The sequence below is a fragment of the Dryobates pubescens genome, chromosome 22 (assembly GCF_014839835.1).
Source record: "Dryobates pubescens isolate bDryPub1 chromosome 22, bDryPub1.pri, whole genome shotgun sequence".
NCBI classification, from domain to species: domain Eukaryota; kingdom Metazoa; phylum Chordata; class Aves; order Piciformes; family Picidae; genus Dryobates; species Dryobates pubescens.
In genome coordinates, this window is record NC_071633.1 from 1,927,854 (window position 1) to 1,942,262 (window position 14,409).

Here is a 14,409-nt window from a genome sequence, read left to right on the forward strand (position 1 = left end):
CCCGGTTGTTTATTCACAGGCTCAGGTTCTCAGGCTGCTCCACAAACAGCTGTGGCAGTGGGGTCTGGTGGCCATGGGAGCCTGCAGGCTGACCACCCCCAGCTCCCTCAGCTGCTCCTCCCCAGCCCTGCTCTCCTCAGCTTTGTTGGGGGTCCTGCTCCAGGACCTCAATGTCCTTCTTGGAGTGAGGAGCCCAGAAGTGAACCTGAGGCATCAGCAGTTCTGAGTCCAGGGGGACAACCACTTCCCTGCTCCTGCTGGTCACTCTGTTCCTGATCCAGGCCAGGGTGCTGGTGGCCTTCTTGCAGCAGGAGGATTATGTTCAGTGCCACACTTGCCCTGGTTTCTTGCAGTAGGAATTTGAGAGGTTTACCTGAACTCTTCAAAAGCAAGAAGGGGCTTTGGGTCTCTGGTTCCTCTGTCCCCTGGAAGGACCTGGTTTGCCCTGCAGGCATCTGATGCCAGCCAGAACTCTGCTCAGGACGAAGGGAGCTGCTCAGTTCTGGCAGCCTGCTCCAGGGCTCTGTCACTTGCACAGTGCAGGCATCTTTCCTGCTGTTGAGGACAGTGGTTGATGGCAGTGGAGGGTTCCTGCAGAGCTCGTTGGAGCGTGCTCTGGGGTTCTGGTCTCCCCCCCTGCCCCCGGCGTCGCTCAGGGGCCAGCGAGCGATGGCCTGGAGGGCAGCCAGGGCCTCCCGGTTGTTTATTCACAGGCTCAGGTTCTCAGGCTGCTCCACAAACAGCTGTGGCAGTGGGGTCTGGTGGCCATGGGAGCCTGCAGCAGCAGAGGGGGGAGGGCTGGTTTATTTTTGGCTGAGGGCTGTTCAGTGGCTGCTGGGACTCCAGGGACAGGGTGCCGGGGAGCTGGGACCTGCGGCCCTGGGCAATGAAATGGCCTTTCATTAACCCTCCTCTCTGCTGGAGATTTGATCTGCCTCTGCTCTGGAGTGCTTTGAGCTCTGCAGAGCAGCAGGAACTCCTCCAAGTGCCTGCTGAGCACTCCAGAGTGGCCTGGGAGGCACAGGGATAGGATAGGATAGGATAGAATAGGATAGGATAGAATAGGATAGGATAGAATAGGATAGGGTAGAATAGAATAGGATAGGATAGAATAGGATAGGATAGGATAGGGTAGAATAGAATAGGATAGGATAGAATAGGATAGGATAGGATAGGATAGGGTAGGATAGGATAGGGTAGGATAGAATAGGATAGGATAGGATAGGATAGGATAGGATAGGATAGGATAGGATAGGATAGAACAGAATAAACCAGGTTGGAAGAGACCTTCAAGATCATCCAGTCCAACCTATCAACCAATCCAACACCACCTGATCAACTAACCCATGGCACCAAGCACCCTATCAAGTCTCCTCCTGAACACCTCCAGGGATGGGGACTCTACCACCTCCCTGGGCAGCACATTCCCATGGCAAATCACTCTCTCTGTGTAGAACTTCCTCCTCACCTCCAGCCTAAACCTCCCCTGGCACAGCTTGAGACTGTGTCCTCTTGTTCTGGTGCTGGCTGCCTGGGAGAAGAGACCAACCCCCACCTGGCTCCAACCTCCCTTCAGGGAGAGCAATGAGGTCTCCCCTAAGCCTCCTCTTCTGCAGGCTAAGCAACCCCAGCTCCCTCAGCCTCTCCTCACAGGGCTGTGCTCCAGACCCCTCCCCAGCCTTGTTGCCCTTCTCTGGACACCTTCCAGCAGCTCAACCTCCTTCCTAACCTGAGGAGCCCAGAACTGGACACAGGACTCAAGGTGTGGCCTAAGCAGTGCTGAGCACAGGGCACAATGACCTCCCTGCTCCTGCTGACCACACTCTTCCTGATGCAGGCCAGGATGCCATTGGCCCTCCTGGCTGCCTGGGCACACTGCAGGCTCATGTTCAGCCTACCATCACCCAGCACCCCCAGGTCCCTCTCTGCCTGGCTGCTCTCAGCCACTCTGCCCCCAGCCTGTAGCTGTGCCTGGGGTTGTTGTGGCCAAAGTGCAGCCCCTGGCACTTGGCTGTGTTCAATCTCCTGCCCTTGGCCTCTGCCCATCTGCCCAGCCTGGCAAGGTCCCTCTGCAGAGCCTCTCTACCCTCCAGCAGATCAACTCCTGCCCCCAGCTTGGGGTCAGCTGCAAGTTTACTAATATGATGGATATAGAAGGGCCTCTGGCAGAAGGGATTCTCGGCCAGGCATCTACTCACAGAATGGGTTGGGTTGGAAGGGACCTTACAGCTCATCCAGTTCCAGCCCCTTCCCATGGGCAGGGGCACCTCCTACTAGACCAGGTTGCTCAGGGCTCCATCCAGCCTGGCTTTGAACACTGCCAGTTGGAGCCTGCACAACATCAAGCTGTGCCAGGGGAGGTTTGGGCTGGGTGTTAGGAAGTAATTCTTCCCAGAGAGAGATTGGCCATGGGAATGTGCTGCCCAGGGAGGTGGTGGAGTCACCATCCCTGGAGGTGTTCAGGAAGCGCCTGGATGAGGCACTTGGTGCCATGGTTGAGTTGATCAGATGGTGTTGGGTGATAGGTTGGAATTGATGATCTCTGAGGTCTTTTCCAACCTGGTTAAGTCCTCTTCTCCTCTTCTCTTCTCTTCTCTTCTCCTCTTCTCTTCTCTTCTCTTCTCTTCTCTTCTCTTCTCTTCTCTTCTCTTCTCTTCTCTTCTCTTCTCTTCTCTTCTCTTCTCTTCTCTTCTCTTCTCTTCTCTTCTCTTCTCTTCTCTTCTCTTCTCTTCTCTTCTCTTCTCTTCTCGAGTCCCCTCCCCTCCCCTCCCCTCCCCTCCCCTCCCCTCCCCTCCCCTCCCCTCCCCTCCCCTCCCCTCCCCTCCCCTCCCCTCCCCTCCCCTCCCCTCCCCTCCCCTCCCCTCCCCTGGGCCTCACCACCCTCATGGGAAAGAATTTCCTCCTGATGTCCAATATAAATCTACCTTCTTCCAGTTTAAAGCCATCCCCCCTTGGCCTGGCCCCACAGGCCCTGCTCCAGACTCTGTCCCCAGCTCTCTGCTCAGCCCTTGGAGCACTGCAAGGCCACCAGGAGGTCTCCTGCAGCCTTCTCCTCTGCAGGCTGCCCAAGGCCAACTCTCTCAGCCTGGAGCCTCCCAGCAGAGGGCTTCCAGCCCTGCCAGCACTGCTGTGGCCTCCTCTGGCCCTGCTCCAGCAGCTCCCTGCCTGTGCTGAGGGCTCCAGAGCTGCCCCAGCACTGCAGGGGAGGTCTGAGCACAGCAGAGGGGCAGAATCCCCTCCCTGCCCCTGCTGCCCTCACTGCTGGGGCTCAGCCCAGGACAGGCTGGAGCTGGGCTGGCAGTGGTTAGTGCTGGCTCCTCTTGAGCATCTCCTCACCCAGCACCCCAATGTCCTTCTCCTTAGGACTGCTCTCTCTCCATTCTCCACCCAGCCTGGATTTGTTCTTGTGCTTGCCCTGCCCCAGGTGCAGGACCTTGCACTTGGCTGTGGTGAGCATCCTGAGGCTGGCCCTGGCCTCCTTCTCCAGCCTGTCCAGGTCCCTCTGGTGCTGCAGTTTGCAGAGTAGCTAAGTCTGGGTGCAAGGTGTGTTGCTGCATGAAATGGCTCTCAGGGGTGGGGAGGAAGGCTCCTGAAGATGTCATCAGTGTTTTTCTGTCTGCTGTGGCCCTGCTTGGTGCCCACAGGATGTCTCCTTCTCTGCTGGGCTGCTGTGGAGTGCATTGCCTGCACTACAGGTAGCAGCTCTGAGAGGTATGAGCCAGCAGTGTGCCCAGGGGGCCAGGAAGGCCAAGGGCATCCTGGCCTGCAGCAGGAACAGTGTGGCCAGCAGGAGCAGGGAGGTCATTGTGCCCTGTGCTCAGCACTACTCAGGCCACAGCTTGAGTCCTGTGTCCAGTTCTGGGCCCCTCAGGTTAGGAAGGAGGTTGAGCTGCTGGAAGGTGTCCAGAGAAGGGCAACAAGGCTGGGGAGGGGTCTGGAGCACAGCCCTGTGAGGAGAGGCTGAGGGAGCTGGGAGTGTTCAGCCTGGGGAAGAGGAAGCTGAGGGAGACCTCAGGTCTCCCCTGAGCCTCCTCTTCCCCAGGCTAAGCAACCCCAGCTCTCTCAGCTGCTCCTCCCCAGCCCTGTTCTCCAGACCCTTCCTCAGCTCTGTTGCCCTTCTCTGGACCTGCTCCAGGACCTCAATGTCCTTCTTGAAGTGAGGAGCCCAAAACTGAACCCAGCACTCAAGGTGTGGCCTCAACCAGTGCTGAGTCCAGGGGGACCATCCCTGCCCTGCTCCTGCTGCCCATTGCTGCTCCAGGCCAGGGTGAGTTCCTGCAGCTGGAACTGCAGCCTCCTTCTCCTCCCCTGTTCAACAGCTTTATTTATGATCTGGTGGAAGGGATGGAGTCCATCAGCAGTAAGTCTGCAGAGGACCCCAAGCTGGGGGCAGGAGTTGATCTGTTAGAGGGTAGCAGAGCTCTGCAGAGGGACCTTGCCAGGCTGGACAGATGGGCAGAGGCCAAGGGCAGGAGATTGAACACATCCAAGTGCCAGGGGCTGCACTTTGGCCACAGCAACCCCAGGCAGTGCTACAGGCTGGGGGCAGAGTGGCTGAGAGCAGCCAGGCAGAGAGGGACCTGGGGGTAGTGGGTGACAGCAGCTGAACAGGAGCCAGCAGTGTGCCCAGGCAGCCAGGAGGGCCAATGGCATCCTGGCCTGCATCAGGAGCAGTGTGGCCAGCAGGAGCAGGGAGGTCATTGTGCCCTGTGCTCAGCACTGCTTAGGCCACACCATTGCTGCTGCAGGCCAGGGTGAGTGCACTGCTTGGGCACTCAGCTCCTGCAGCTGGAACACAGCACTGCTGCAGTGCCTCTGTCCCAAGCAGGCATCACTCAGGCTGCTTTTTGGGGGATAAGTTTGGGGTTGTTTTGCCTTTGTTTTCTCTAACCCCCTGAAGTGCTTTGGGAGAGCAGCCTGGAGATTCCCAGCAGAATTCTCCCTGCAGATAGTGCCCAACCAGACCTTCTCTTTGGCTGAGTCCTGGGCTCCTTTTATACTCTTTGGGACAGAAAGAACAGACAAAAGCCAAGGAAAAAGCTCTTGACTCCTCCTGCCAGCACTGCACAGCAGCCTCCTTCTCCTCCCCTGTTCAATAGCTTTATTGATGATCTGGTGGAAGGGATGGAGTCCATCAGCAGTAAGTCTGCAGAGGACACCAAGCTGGGGGCAGGAGTTGATCTGCTGGAGGGTAGAGAGGCTCTGCAGAGGGACCTGGACAGCCTGGACAGATGGGCAGAGGCCAAGGGCAGGAGATTGAACACTGCCAAGTGCCAGGGGTTGCACATTTGCCACAGCAACCCCAGGCAGTGCTACAGGCTGGGGGCAGAGTGGCTGAGAGCAGCCAGGCAGAGAGGGACCTGGAGGTGCTGGTTGATGGTAGGCTGAACATGAGCCTGCAGTGTGCCCAGGGGTCCAAGAAGGCCAAGGGCATCCTGGCCTGCATCAGGAAGAGCAGACCTTCTCTTTGGTTGGGGGTCCTGGCCTCCTTTTATGCTCTTTGGGACAAAACAAAAAGCCAAGCAAAAAGCTCTGGCTGTCATCAGTGTGATGTGGAGAGCACTCTGAATTCCTCTGCAGAGCTGCCTGAATAGGCTTTGTGAGGGCTGGGAAGGTTTTTTATCCTCTGTTGGCTTGGTCCTAGCACTGGCATGGCTGCAGGGGCAGGGAGGTTTTGTCTGACTCCCTGCAAACACCCAGGACTTGGTGGCTTCACTTCTGAGAGCTGAGCTGAGGGGATTGAATGGGAAGGATCAGGCAGGAAGCTGATGCTGCAGAAGCTTTTGTGCAGCAGTGTGTGGTTCAGTGGTGCTGGGAAGTTCTCCAGGGCAGACAAAGCCCTGCTTTAAAAGCAGAGCAGCACAAAGGACCCCCACAATGCCCAGGGACAGAGCTGGGCAAACAGGATTTAGAGCAGAGTCATGGAATGGGTTGGCTTGGAAGGGAGCTCAAAGCTCAGCCAGCTCCAAGCCCCTGCCATGGGCAGGGACCCCTCCCACCAGCACAGGCTGCTCAGGGCCTCATCCAGCCTGGTCCTGAACACCTCCAGGCAGGAGGCAGCCACAGCCTCCCTGGGCAGCCTGTGCCAGAGTCTCCCCAGCCTCACACTGAAGAACTTCCTCAGCTCCAGTGTAACCCTGCTCTGCCTCTGGGCTGTGCCCCAGACCCCTCCCCAGCTTTGTTGCCCTTCTCTGGACACCTTCCAGCAGCTCAACCTCCTTCCTAACCTGAGGGGCCCAGAACTGGACACAGGACTCAAGGTGTGGCCTGAGCAGTGCTGAGCACAGGGCACAATGACCTCCCTGCTCCTGCTGGCCACACTGTTCCTGATGCAGGCCAGGATGCCCTTGGCCTTCTTGGCCCCCTGGGCACACTGCTGGCTCCTGTTCAGCTGCTGTCACCCAGTCCCCACAGGTCCCTCTCTGCCTGGCTGCTCTCAGCCACTCTGCTCCCAGCCTGCAGCACTGCCTGGGGTTGCTGTGGCCAAAGTGCAGCCCCTGGCACTTGGATGTGTTAAATTAACCACTGCTACCTGCAGGGCCTTGGACTCCAGCACTTCTTGCTCTGGAGGCTCTTTCAACCTGCCTGAGTCCTTCTCAGCCACTCAGGTGACAGCCACCAAGTGCCAGGAGGGCTCTGGGTCACACAGCAGCACTGCTGCAGAGCCTCACCTGCCACGTCCTAAGCTCCCTACACCAACCAAGGACACCAAGAGGCACTCGAGGTGGGGTCAGTGACTGGCACAGGGGGGTGGCCTCTCTCCACACCTTCTGTTCTACACAGCAAGTGGTAAGGGAGAGGGCAACCAGCTGCAAAGTGCAGCCTGCAGCTCACTCTCTTGGGAAGCACTGAGCCTGACACCCCCAGGGGGCAGATGGGGCCAGCCCCAAGCTCAGAGATGGTGCAGAGCCCTGCCTTGGGTTGGAAGGGAGCTCAAAGCTCAGCCAGGGGACCCCTCCCACCAGCCCAGGCTGCTCAAGGCCTCATCCAGCCTGGCCCTGAGCACCTCCAGGCAGGAGGCAGCCACAGCCTCCCTGGGCAGCCTGTGCCAGAGGCTCCCCAGCCTCATGCTGAAGAGCTTCCTCAGCTCTAACCCTGCTCTGCCTCAGCCTCAAACCATCCTCCACCCTCACTGGCAAGAATTTCTTCCTCATCTCCAGTCTCCATCTCCCCTCTTCCAGCTTCAACCCCTTGCCCCTCATCCTATCACTCCAAGCCCTCGTCAGAAGTCCTTCCCCAGCTGCTTTTCATGCCAAGCAGAGGCTGCAGGGGCAGAGCTTGTCCTGGCTTTTGGCTAAGCCTGGCCTGGCTGAACTCTTGTCCCTCATGGTGGCAAACCCTCTTTGCTCTGAGCTCCCTGCAAACACAAGCAGGGCTGCTGCTGGGAGGGAGAGAAGAGAGCCCCTCATTGTTCCTCTCCTCAGCTCAATGGGCACTGAAGTGGTTCCTGTGTATAAACAGTGCAAAGTGCTTGGGGATCCTTCAGGATAAAGGAGGCCTTGTGAGGGACAAGAGGACCTTGTCTGACACAGAAGGAGTCCCAGTGGTCTCCCAGTGCCTGCTGCTCTCTGGCTTGCCTTCCAGCTCCCCAATGGGTGCTTGGAGGGGCTGCTTGCTTCCCTGGCTCTGTGCTTTGGGGAGCAGCAGATGGGGAGCAGGGTGGGTTTGGTGGCTGTGTGTGGTGCTGGGAGCAGGGAGCCACATCCTCTGTAACATCTTCATTGATGAGCTGGAGGAGGGCATGGAGTCAGTCAGCAGCAGGTTTGCAGCTAACACCAAGCTGGGGGCAGAGGTTGGTCAGTCAGAGGGCAGAAGGGCTCTGCAGAGGGACCTTGCCAGGCTGCACAGATGGGCAGAGGCCAACAGGATGGCATTCAACAAGTCCAAGTGCCAGGGGCTGCACTTTGGCCACAGCAACCCCAGGCAGAGCTACAGGCTGGGGGCAGAGTGGCTGAGAGCTGCCAGGCAGAGAGGGACCTGGGGGTGCTGATTGACAGCTGCCTGAACAGGAGCCAGAAGTGTGCCCAGGGGGCCAAGAAGGCCAAGGGCATCCTGGCCTGCATCAGGAAGAGTGTGGCCAGCAGGAGCAGGGAGGTCATTGTGCCCTGTGCTCAGCACTGCTGAGGCCACACCTTGAGTCCTGTGTCCAGCTCTGGGCCCCTCAGTTTCAGAAGGACATTGAGAGACTTGAAGGTGTCCAGAGAAGGGCAACAAGGCTGGGGAGGGGTCTGGAGCACAGCCCTGTGAGGAGAGGCTGAGGGAGCTGGGGTTGGAGCCTGGAGAAGAGGAGGCTCAGGGGAGACCTCATTGCTCTCTGCAACTCCCTGAAGGGAGGTTGGAAGCAAGGTGGGGGTTGGGCTCTTCTCCCAGGCAGCCAGCAGCAGAACAAGAGGACACAGTCTCAAGCTGTGCCAGGAGAGGTTCAGGCTGGAGGTGAGGAGAAAGTTCTTCCCAGAGAGAGTTGTTAGCCATTGGGATGTGCTGCCCAGGGAGGTGGTGGAGTCCCCATCCCTGGAGGTGTTCCAGAGGGGATTGGATGTGGCACTTGGAGCCATGGTTGAGCTGTCAGGGGGTGTTGGGTGACAGCTTGGACTTGATGACCTCTGAGGTCTTTTCCAACCTTATTGATTCTATGATTCTATGTATGAAAAGCCCTGGCAGTCAGGGCAAGTCCCAGCAGACAGGGAGCTGTTCTCAGCAGAGCCTACTGTGGTGCTTAGCACCTCTCATAGAGTCCTAGAACGGGTTGGGTTGGAAGGGAGCTCAAAGCTCAGCCAGTTCCAAGCCCCTGCCATGGGCAGGGACCCCTCCCCCTAGCACAGGCTGCTCAGGGCCTCATCCAGCCTGGTCCTGAACACCTCCAGGCAGGAGGCAGCCACAGCCTCCCTGGGCAGCCTGTGCCAGAGTCTCCCCAGCCTCACTCTCAACCATTTCTTCCTCCTCTCCACTCTCAATCTCCTCTCTCCCAGCTCAAAGCCATTGTTCCTCAGCCTGGCACTCCCAGCCCTTGGCCAGAGTCCCTCCCCAGCTCTCCTGGAGCCCTTCAGGCACTGCAAGGCTGCTCTGAGGTCTCCCTGGAGCCTTCTCTTCTGCAGGCTGCACAGCCCCAGCTCTCCCAGCCTGGCCCCACAGGGGAGGTTCTGCAGCCCTCTGCTCATCTTGGTGGCCTGCTCTGGGCCTCCTCCAGCAGTCCATGACCTGTCTTGGGGGCACCATCTGTTTGGTGTCAACCAACTGCCCTTGGTGATGCTTCAGCACAGATGGAGACTGAAGGGAATGGTGACTTCCTCCTGCACTTCCTCTCTGCAGGGCCCCAGCTCTAGCTCATGCTTTGCATCCTGTGGCTCATAACCCCTGGGAGCAGAGGATGGCCTCCAGCCATGAGTTCTGGTTCTGCCTGCCCACCACTTTCCTCTTCCTGCTCTCAGGTCTCCCTGGAGCCTTCTTCAGGCTGAGCAGCCCCAACTCTTCCCACAGGGGAAGTTCTGCAGCCCTCTGCTCCTCTCTGTGGCCTCCCCTGGCCCCTCTCCAGGTCCTTCTTGTGCTGAGCAGTTCCCCTGGGAGTGCTTGGAGCAGTGGTCAGTTGGGAGCATGAGCAATAGCTGCAACCTCACCCAGCCCAGAGCAGTCTCCTTGCTGGGCTCTCTGCTGTGCATCTTAGCAATCCTTGATTGCCTGCCTCACCTTTGCTTCTCTCCATCACCCTTAGAACCTTCAGCTCTCAGCTTTCCTGAGCCAGCAGAGGACCAGAGCCAGCAGGAAGAGAGGGGCTGGAAGAAAGCCCTTGATCTGCACTGGTGCTGGGAGCTTCTTTGGTGGTGAAAGGTCAGTGTCAAGGCTGTTGAGCTGTGCTGGCTCTCAGTTTGGGGTCTTGGTGGGAGCTCTTCAGCTGCAGGTCTCAGTGTGCCTCTCCTGGGAGGGCTTTACTTGCCTTCTGCCTGCTTTGGGGGCTGTGAGAGAGGTGCTGGCAAGTCAGAGGCCCTTCCTGAGGCCATTCAGTGGGGTGGGTAGGGTGGTGGGGGTCATGCTTCTCATGGTGGGGAGGGAGCTTGGGCCATGCTTTCAAAGGGAGGAGGTTAGCCTTGGTGGAGAATGAGGCCTTCACTCACACCCCTCACACCAAGGTGAGACTGTCTGCTTGCTCAGAGCTGCCTCAGGGCCAGGCTTATCAGCCCCAGCTCAGAGACACTCTGGTGGGGCCACACTTTGCCCTGCAAGCCAGCAGTGTGTCCCCTTCCACCCAGCAGTGTCCCCCTTCCAAGCCAGCAGTGTGTCCCCCCCAAGCCAGCAGTGTCCCCCTTCCAAGCCAGCAGTGTGTCCCCCTGCAAGCCAGCAGTGTGTCCCCCCCAAGCCAGCAGTGTGTCCCCCTCCAAGCCAGCAGTGTGTCCCCCTGCAAGCCAGCAGTGTGTCCCCCCCAAGCCAGCAGTGTGTCCCCCCCAAGCCAGCAGTGTGTCCCCCCCAAGCCAGCAGAGTGTCCCCCCCAAGCCAGCAGTGTGTCCCTCTGCAAGCCAGCAGTGTGTCCCCCCCAAGCCAGCAGTGTGTCCCTCTGCAAGCCAGCAGTGTGTCCCCCCCAAGCCAGCAGTGTGTCCCCTCCAAGCCAGCAGTGTGTCCCCTGCAAGCCAGCAGTGTGTCCCCCCCAAGCCAGCAGTGTGTCCCCCCCAAGCCAGCAGTGTGTCCCCTCCAAGCCAGCAGTGTGTCCCCCTGCAAGCCAGCAGTGTGTCCCCCCCAAGCCAGCAGTGTGTCCCCTCCAAGCCAGCATTGTGCCCCCTCCAAGCCAGCAGTGTGTCCCCCCCAAGCCAGCAGTGTGTCCCTCTGCAAGCCAGCAGTGTGTCCCCCCCAAGCCAGCAGTGTGTCCCCCCCAAGCCAGCAGTGTGTCCCCCTCCAAGCCAGCAGTGTGTTCCCCCCAAGCCAGCAGTGTGTCCCCTCCAAGCCAGCAGTGTGTCCCCCTGCAAGCCAGCAGTGTGTCCCCCCCAAGCCAGCAGTGTGTCCCCCCCAAGCCAGCAGTGTGTCCCCTCCAAGCCAGCAGTGTGTCCCCCTGCAAGCCCGCAGTGTGTCCCCCCCAAGCCAGCAGTGTGTCCCCTCCAAGCCAGCATTGTGCCCCCTCCAAGCCAGCAGTGTGTCCCCCCCAAGCCAGCAGTGTGTCCCCCCCAAGCCAGCAGTGTGTCCCCCTCCAAGCCAGCAGTGTGTTCCCCCCAAGCCAGCAGTGGGTCCCCTCCAAGCCAGCAGTGTGTCCCCCTGCAAGCCAGCAGTGTGTCCCCCCCAAGCCAGCAGTGTGTCCCCCCCAAGCCCGCAGTGTGTCCCCTCCAAGCCAGCAGTGTGTCCCCTGCAAGCCAGCAGTGTGTCCCCCCCAAGCCAGCAGTGTGTCCCCCCCAAGCCAGCAGTGTGTCCCCTCCAAGCCAGCAGTGTGTCCCCCCCAAGCCAGCAGTGTGTCCCCCCCAAGCCAGCAGTGTGTCCCCTCCAAGCCAGCAGTGTGTCCCCTCCAAGCCAGCATTGTGCCCCCTCCAAGCCAGCAGTGTGTCCCCCCCAAGCCAGCAGTGTGTCCCCTCCAAGCCAGCAGTGTGTCCCCTGCAAGCCAGCAGTGTGTCCCTCTGCAAGCCAGCAGTGTCCCCCCCAAGCCAGCAGTGTGTCCCCCCCAAGCCAGCAGTGTGTCCCCTCCAAGCCAGCAGTGTGTCCCCCTGCAAGCCAGCAGTGTGTCCCCTTCCACCCAGCAGTGTCCCCCCCAAGCCAGCAGTGTGTCCCCCCCAAGCCAGCAGTGTGTCCCCCCCAAGCCAGCAGTGTGTCCCTCTGCAAGCCAGCAGTGTGTCCCCCCCAAGCCAGCAGTGTGTCCCCTCCAAGCCAGCAGTGTGTCCCCTGCAAGCCAGCAGTGTGTCCCCCCCAAGCCAGCAGTGTGTCCCCCCCAAGCCAGCAGTGTGTCCCCCTCCAAGCCAGCAGTGTGTTCCCCCCAAGCCAGCAGTGTGTCCCCTCCAAGCCAGCAGTGTGTCCCCCTGCAAGCCAGCAGTGTGTCCCCCCCACGCCAGCAGTGTGTCCCCCCCCAGCCAGCAGTGTGTCCCCTCCAAGCCAGCAGTGTGTCCCCCTGCAAGCCAGCAGTGTGTCCCCCCCAAGCCAGCAGTGTGTCCCCTCCAAGCCAGCATTGTGCCCCCTCCAAGCCAGCAGTGTGTCCCCCCCAAGCCAGCAGTGTGTCCCCTCCAAGCCAGCATTGTGCCCCCTCCAAGCCAGCAGTGTGTCCCCCCCAAGCCAGCAGTGTGTCCCCCCCAAGCCAGCAGTGTGTCCCCCCCAAGCCAGCAGTGTGTCCCCCTCCAAGCCAGCAGTGTGTTCCCCCCAAGCCAGCAGTGTGTCCCCTCCAAGCCAGCAGTGTGTCCCCCTGCAAGCCAGCAGTGTGTCCCCCCCAAGCCAGCAGTGTGTCCCCCCCAAGCCAGCAGTGTGTCCCTCTGCAAGCCAGCAGTGTGTCCCCCTCCAAGCCAGCAGTGTGTCCCCCCCAAGCCAGCAGTGTGTCCCCTCCAAGCCAGCAGTGTGTCCCCTGCAAGCCAGCAGTGTGTCCCCCCCAAGCCAGCAGTGTGTCCCCCCCAAGCCAGCAGTGTGTCCCCTCCAAGCCAGCAGTGTGTCCCCCCCAAGCCAGCAGTGTGTCCCCTCCAAGCCAGCAGTGTGTCCCCCTGCAAGCCAGCAGTGTGTCCCCCCCAAGCCAGCAGTGTGTCCCCTCCAAGCCAGCAGTGTGTCCCCTCCAAGCCAGCATTGTGCCCCCTCCAAGCCAGCAGTGTGTCCCCCCCAAGCCAGCAGTGTGTCCCCTCCAAGCCAGCAGTGTGTCCCCTGCAAGCCAGCAGTGTGTCCCTCTGCAAGCCAGCAGTGTCCCCCCCAAGCCAGCAGTGTGTCCCCCCCAAGCCAGCAGTGTGTCCCCTCCAAGCCAGCAGTGTGTCCCCCTGCAAGCCAGCAGTGTGTCCCCTTCCACCCAGCAGTGTGTCCCCCCCAAGCCAGCAGTGTGTCCCCCCCAAGCCAGCAGTGTGTCCCTCTGCAAGCCAGCAGTGGGTCCCCCCCAAGCCAGCAGTGTGTCCCCTCCAAGCCAGCAGTGTGTCCCCTGCAAGCCAGCAGTGTGTCCCCCCCAAGCCAGCAGTGTGTCCCTCTGCAAGCCAGCAGTGTGTCCCCCCCAAGCCAGCAGTGTGTCCCCTCCAAGCCAGCAGTGTGTCCCCCCCAAGCCAGCAGTGTGTCCCCTCCAAGCCAGCATTGTGCCCCCTCCAAGCCAGCAGTGTGTCCCCCCCAAGCCAGCAGTGTGTCCCTCTGCAAGCCAGCAGTGTGTCCCCCCCAAGCCAGCAGTGTGTCCCCCCCAAGCCAGCAGTGTGTCCCCCTCCAAGCCAGCAGTGTGTTCCCCCCAAGCCAGCAGTGTGTCCCCTCCAAGCCAGCAGTGTGTCCCCCTGCAAGCCAGCAGTGTGTCCCCCCCAAGCCAGCAGTGTGTCCCTCTGCAAGCCAGCAGTGTGTCCCCCCCAAGCCAGCAGTGTGTCCCTCTGCAAGCCAGCAGTGTGTCCCCCCCAAGCCAGCAGTGTGTCCCCCCCAAGCCAGCAGTGTGTCCCCCTCCAAGCCAGCAGTGTGTTCCCCCCAAGCCAGCAGTGTGTCCCCTCCAAGCCAGCAGTGTGTCCCCCTGCAAGCCAGCAGTGTGTCCCCCCCAAGCCAGCAGTGTGTCCCCCCCAAGCCAGCCGTGTGTCCCTCTGCAAGCCAGCAGTGTGTCCCCCTCCAAGCCAGCAGTGTGTCCCCCCCAAGCCAGCAGTGTGTCCCCTCCAAGCCAGCAGTGTGTCCCCCCCAAGCCAGCAGTGTGTCCCCTCCAAGCCAGCAGTGTGTCCCCTCCAAGCCAGCAGTGTGTCCCCCTCCAAGCCAGCAGTGTGTCCCCTCCAAGCCAGCAGTGTGTCCCCCTGCAAGCCAGCAGTGTGTCCCCTGCAAGCCAGCAGAGTGTCCCCCTCCAAGCCAGCAGTGTGTTCCCCCCAAGCCAGCAGTGTGTCCCCTCCCAGCCAGCAGTGTGTCCCCCTCCAAGCCAGCAGTGTGTCCCCCCCCAAGCCAGCAGTGTGTCCCCCCCAAGCCAGCAGTGTGTCCCTCTGCAAGCCAGCAGTGTGTCCCCCTCCAAGCCAGCAGTGTGTCCCCCTGCAAGCCAGCAGTGTGTCCCCCTGCAAGCCAGCAGTGTGTCCCCCTCCCAAGCCAGCAGTGTGTCCCCTGCAAGCAGGGTGTGTGCCCCCCAAGCCAGCAGTGTGTCCCCCCCAAGCCAGCAGTGTGTCCCCCTCCAAGCCAGCAGTGTGTCCCCCCCAAGCCAGCAGTGTGTCCCCCCCAAGCCAGCAGTGTGTCCCCCTCCAAGCCAGCAGTGTGTCCCCTCCCAGCCAGCAGTGTGTCCCCCTCCAAGCCAGCAGTGTGTCCCCCCCCAAGCCAGCAGTGTGT

General features: G+C 60.6%; 1 protein-coding gene across 1 annotated transcript in view; it reads left to right on the forward strand.

Annotated features, from left to right (window-relative positions):
• Window positions 1-14,409, forward strand: part of CD151 (CD151 molecule (Raph blood group)) — a 60,776-nt gene that overhangs the window by 12,981 nt on the left and 33,386 nt on the right. The window contains exon 2 of the mRNA XM_054171728.1: window positions 9,710-9,825. The gene's annotated coding sequence lies outside the window, so the exon portion shown is untranslated. The remainder of the gene's footprint in view (window positions 1-9,709; window positions 9,826-14,409) is intronic.